This window comes from Microtus ochrogaster, chromosome 7, assembly GCF_000317375.1.
Source record: "Microtus ochrogaster isolate Prairie Vole_2 chromosome 7, MicOch1.0, whole genome shotgun sequence".
Taxonomy (NCBI): Eukaryota; Metazoa; Chordata; class Mammalia; order Rodentia; family Cricetidae; genus Microtus; species Microtus ochrogaster.
Window position 1 is genome coordinate 49,546,932 of NC_022014.1, and position 6,000 is coordinate 49,552,931.

The following is a 6,000-nucleotide window of genomic DNA, read 5'->3' on the forward strand; positions in this document are numbered from 1 at the left end:
TTATTCACAGACATGTTCATTCATTTAAGAGGGCAGAGACTCATCTCCCCTCCTTATCGTGGAGCACCTACCTTAGGAAACTAAGTAAGTTTCTGCTCTGTGAGATGCATCTCTTTTAGCGACTTTGTTATAGTGTGGTAGCGCAGGCCTTTAATCCTGGTACCCAGGAGGCAAAGGCAGGCAGATCTCTGTGTGTTCAAAGTCAGAATGTTCTACATAGTGAGTTCCAGGCCAGCCAGAGCTATATAGTGAGACCCTGTTTCAAAAAGTAAGAAAGAAAAAAGGGAAAACGGGGTTGGGATTGTATCTCAGTGGTTGAGCCCTTGCTCAGTAAGTTTGAGACCCTGAGTTGAGTGTGTTCCTTGGGAAAGAGTGGGAGGGGAGGGGGAGAAAGGAACAAGAAGAAAAGAAGGGAAAACGGTGCTCTTACCTCAGTGTCAGGGTAGAGTGGGGACCTGATTGGAGCCTGGCGCCTCACTCAGGAACACAAAATTGTTTCCTTTCAGGAAGATGTGAGGTTTAATTTTCCTTTACACAAAGCCAGTTATCTAGCAGATTGTCACTTCAATCAGCAAGCAAATTGTGTGTGACAACGGTGCAGTCAATTCCTCTTCTTTGAGAACATGTCCATTTGCCTGAAAAAAAAAAGTGCATGTATCTGTGTAGGGAGTGGGTGGCATCCTGTGTAAATGTGCATTGTTGGCATGGGCACTGTCACATCAAGGACTCCAGTGTCTTAAACTCATGGAAAACAGCAAAGTCTTCCATGGGCTAGGTTCAGGGAAATGGCAAAGCCTCCCCTCCTAGTCCAAGTGTGAATATTGCCAGTGTGCACAGAAAATGTTCATCATAGCTTTCTGCCCCTCAGACATTCACAGTCTGAAGACTGTTCCCCTGCCGAGACTGCACCTATCAGGACAGGTAAACCTGCCTCTTTGTTAGGCTGTATAATAGCCCAGCCTCCTTGTTTATCTGTATCTCAAAGCCCCATCTCCTTGATCAGCTTATACAATAGCCTCACTTCACTATCAACCATATAAAATAAACACAAGGAGACTCCAGAGTGCTGAAGCTTCTCTACCAGAGAGCAAAATCCAAGCTGTTTTGCATGTCTGTCTGTCTGTCTGTCTGTCTGTCTGTCTGTCTGTCTTTATTCCCCTGTTGCCCCAGCTAGCTTCATTCATGGAGCTGTGTAAGGACGTGGCATACCTGATTACAAGGGTTTGTGCATACAAAACCTTGAGTTTCCCTTCTTTCTGTTCATATCATTCATACCCCCATGGGAGCATCACATCTGGCTTATGGTTTATTCAGTAATAAACATGTGTGTCTTTTTCTTCTGTCTTTGTTGAGAGGTTTTCCTTTTCTTTTTTCTGGGTGGGGAGAGGTTTTGTTTTTTTCCTCAAAAGAGGCAGGTGCTGAACAAAGATAAATGCCAATCTCAAAGGCATCATGGGAGCCTCAGAACCTCAGACATGACTCTCTGGGTGTAAGCCAACCACTGTCTTATCCCAATACTTGGACTTTTGAAAAACATGAGAGCAGATCCTGGGCACATGTCTGTGTGTGTCGTGGTCAAATATAATTCGCCTTATTTGGTGCTTGATCTAACTGGACTAGACTGCTTAGAACCAGTGACTATTCTGTCACATTCACTCCCATTTAAAAGCAAGAACTGGGCCAATACTCACTTTCTAAATGGTGACGGAAGAGGTGTACATATTGGTTCTGTTGATAAGTTCTATCAGCATCTATCAGAATAGAGGGCACAAAACTGCAGCGCAGAGGAGAAACCATGTTTTGTCATCTACTACACAGCACAGTGAGCATAGATCAATGTGATACTTCACAGTTCACAGCAGCCGTGAGTTCAGTGCTTACAGTGGCAATACATACAGGTTCTCACCAGAAAGAAATAAGGGTGTAAGGCAGAGTGTATGTGTGTTGGCTTGATTTAAGCATCCTGTAATGTGTGCATACAGCATCGTACTATACCTCAAAGAATATATACAACTAAATATGTTAACTAAACCTAACCAGATATGATAGCACATGCCTATAAGATCACCAGCTTGAGGTCTACCTGGACTAAAGAGCAAGACACTCTCAGATATACTCATAGGCACAGAGAGGGAGGGGCGGAGAGTGAGGGAGAGGGGGAGAGAGAATCCTTAATATAAACTTAAAGGTATCAAAGCCAGGCAAAGAACGCTGCACAGAGTTGAAATGAGGGTTTTGCTGAGCAGAAACAGGAACTTTTGTTTGGTTTTGTGTGGTAACTGCAGCTGCCATGTGCTAGCTAACCAGGCTTAATTCGAAGGAACAAATAAACATCTTCCGTTTTTTAAGCAGAGACAGTTTTGCACTTGTGAGCGAGGAAGATGTTTGGGGTTCTTAGTCCAGCTGTGTCTATGGGACACTTTGGTGCATGTTTTAAACCTGCCAGGCATGGTGGCGCACATCTATAATCTTGGCATTCAGGAGGCTGAGCCAGGAGGAATGCAGAGAGCTCCAGGACAGCCAATGCCAAGGGCATGTGACCTGGTCTCTAATAACAAACGAAACAAAACCAAACACAAATTAAAAAGTATATTTGCTGGTTTCTCCTCCTGGGATTCTTATTTGCTGGATCTGGATGGGGCTTGGCTGTTAACTGTTTTTCAGCTCCTCAAGTGGGTTACAGGGAAAGAAAAAGGTCTATACACATTGGCTTAGAGCAATCTGGGTCCATAACTATTCTCATTTGGATAGTAGTGGGAAAGCTGGGTAGAGGCAGAAGATCATGGAAAATGATGAAGGGTGATCTAAGACACAGCAAGCGGTAGACATGTGCCCTTAAAGGAAGCCCAAAACGCAATCTGGACTCGATGGATCTACTTGTTGACCTTAGAACTCAGTCCAGAGCCTAAGAGCAGGTGAATAAAGACAACTTCACCCTAGAAAATTAAGACTGCCATCTTCCTGCCGTCCACTACCTTTGCCAGCCAACGCACCCAGGTCTCTCTACGTGCAGCCCAACTTTCTCTAGAGAACCCGAAGAGAGGGTTAAAGCCAGAACAGTTCTTCCCAGTTCCTGACCACCGTTAGTCCTTCATCTCTCAGACACCCCCTCCTCTCCTCAGTACCCACCACAGTAACTCCCCACAGTTCACCTTCTACTTCACTCTGCAAATCCAGGCTGTGGGGTAATGTGTGAGCAAGTGTTGGTTTGGGAGGACTTTGATATGCTCTTTGCCCCCCCCCCAACCCCAAAGCTCCGGACACAGATTTATAGAACTAACCCCTCAAGGTTGTCTTCCGTTTCTTTCAAAACAGCTAACGAGCTCATGTCCCAGCTTTATACAAGGCTGTCTTGGGACACCAGACCCAGCTATTAATGAGACCAGGGAATAGACATGTACTGCACTCCAAAAAGGAAACCCAAATAATGAATTGACTCCAGGACAAAGTTCACTCCCCATAGCCCTAACCCTGAAAAATACCCTAGACTCCCATTAAATTACATAGGAAGATCCCCCATGGAATATTGTCATACCTATTCTTCCCCAAGAGCCATCTTTACCTTGTCCCAGCCTAAGCAAAGAGTGTCAGAAAGAATGTCTGCCTGTACTCTGGGAGTTTTGTTAATGGATGACCAGGCCAGGTATACAGTGGCCCTTGACTTCAAATCACAACCCATACTTTTATACACCATTTGCTGGCTAAGCACTCACTAGACAGATAATTATCCAGCATTGTGAAAAGAAATTGTGTACCATCTTACACCTGTCAGAATGGCTAAAATAAAAAACACCAATGATAGCCTTTGTTGGAGAGGTTGTGGAGAAAGGGGTATACTCATCCATTGCTGGTGGGAATGCAAACTCGTGCAACCACTTTGGAAAGCAGTGTGGCGGTTTCTCAGGAAATTCGGGATCAACTTACCCCTGGACCCAGCAATACCACTCTTGGGAATATACCCAAGAGAGGCCTTATCATACAACAAAAGTACATGCTCTACAATGTTCATAGCAGTATTGTTTGTAGTAGCCAGAACCTGGAAACAACCTAGATGCCCTTCAATGGAAGAATGGATGAAGAAAGTATGGAATATATACATATTAGAGTACTACTCAGCAGTAAAAAACAAGGACTACTTGAATTTTGCATACAAATGGATGGAAATAGAAAACACTATCCTGAGTGAGGTAAGCCAGACCCAAAATGAGGAACATGGGATGTACTCACTCATATTTGGTTTCTAGCCATAAACAAAGGACATTGAGCCTATAATTAGTGGTCCTAGAGAAGCTAAATAAGGAGAACCCAAAGAAAAACATATAGGCACCCTCCTGAATATTAACCTTCATCAAGCGATGAAAGGAGACAGAGACCCACATTGGAACACCGGACTGAAATCTCAAGGTCCAAATCAGGATCAGAAGGAGAGAGAGCACGAGCAAGGAACTCAGGACCGCGAGGGGTGCACCCACACACTGAGACAATGGGGATGTTCTTTCGGGAACTCACCAAGGCCAGCTGGCCTGGGTCTGGAAAAGCCTGGGATAAAACTGGACTCTCTGAACATAGCGGACAATGACTACTGAGAACTCAAGAACAATGGCAATGGGTTTCTGATCCTACTGCACGCACTGGCTTTGTGGGAGCCTAGGCAGTTTGGATGCTCAACTTGCTAGACCTGGATGGAGGTGGGGGTTCCTTGGACTTCCCACAGGACAGGGAACCCTGATTGCTTTTCGGGCTGGGGGGGGGCGAGATGGGAGGCGGTGGCGGGGAAGAGACAGAAATCTTTAATAAATAAATAAATTAAAAAAAAGAAATGAAGACCAATAAAAGAAAACCAATAGCTGTTTACCCAGAGTTGTCTATAGCAAGGGAGCCAGTTATTGTCACCTGAGTTTTGATTGGCAGATGGAGGCATGAGAAAGCTTTCAGACATAGGGAGAAATAACTGGGTTTGGTGATGCACGCCTTTAATCCCAGCACTTGGAAAGCAGAAGCAAGTGGTTCTCTGAGTTTAACAACATCCTGTCCTACAGAGCAAGTTTCAGACCAGCAGGGGCTACAGAGAAAGGGAGGGAGGGAGGGAAAGAGAACAAAGTAAGATCTGGTGTTCTGATTGTGGGCTGTTGGCGTGCAGAGGCTAGGGCCAGGCTGGCTGCTGTGAGATGGTAGTTATTCAGTTAGTTAGGATATATATCTAGGCTTTCGTACTCAATCCTAACTCAGAAGCAGGGGGTTGAATTGGGAGACCTGTCAGGTTATTTGTCAAGTGTTGTGGGATATTTGTACACTGTGTGAAGATGTATTGCTGTGATTGGTGTAATAAAAAACTGAATTGCCAATAGCTAGGCAGGAGATGTGGGTGGGACTTCCAGGCAGAGAGAGAACTCTGGGAGGAAGAAAGGCGGAGTCACCAGCCAGACACAGGAGGAAACAGGAGGTGTAAGATGGAAGAGAGGTCATGTCACATGGCAGATGTAGATTAATATAAATGGGTTAATTTAAGCTACAAGAGCTAGTTGAGATAAGCCTAAGCTCAAGGCTGAACTCATAATTAATAATAAGTCTCCATGTCCTTATGTGAAGGTTGGCAGTTCTGATGAAAAAGTATTACTACAGTCAAGATTTGGCCATTTAGTGGCTTTTTAAATACTATTTAGCTTCCTAGCTTATTACTAAATTATCATTATTGTTGTTGTTACTGGAAATCTTGGGGCCAGAGAGACAGCTCTGCATTTAAGGGCTCTTGCTGTCCAATCACGAGGACTGGAGTTCAGATCCACTCAGCCATCTCTCCACCCACTCCCCAAATAGCTTTAATTTAAACTCCCGTTGTTTCTATTACTGTGCTTGTGTAAATTCTCTCTAACCCTGATGCCAACTCTGTGCTGTGGCTCATCACTGCGATGTCCCACTCATCTTCCTTCTTCTATTAGTTTAAAACTCTCTCTCTCTCTCTCTCTCTCTCTCTCTCTCTCTCTCTCTCTCTCTCTCTCT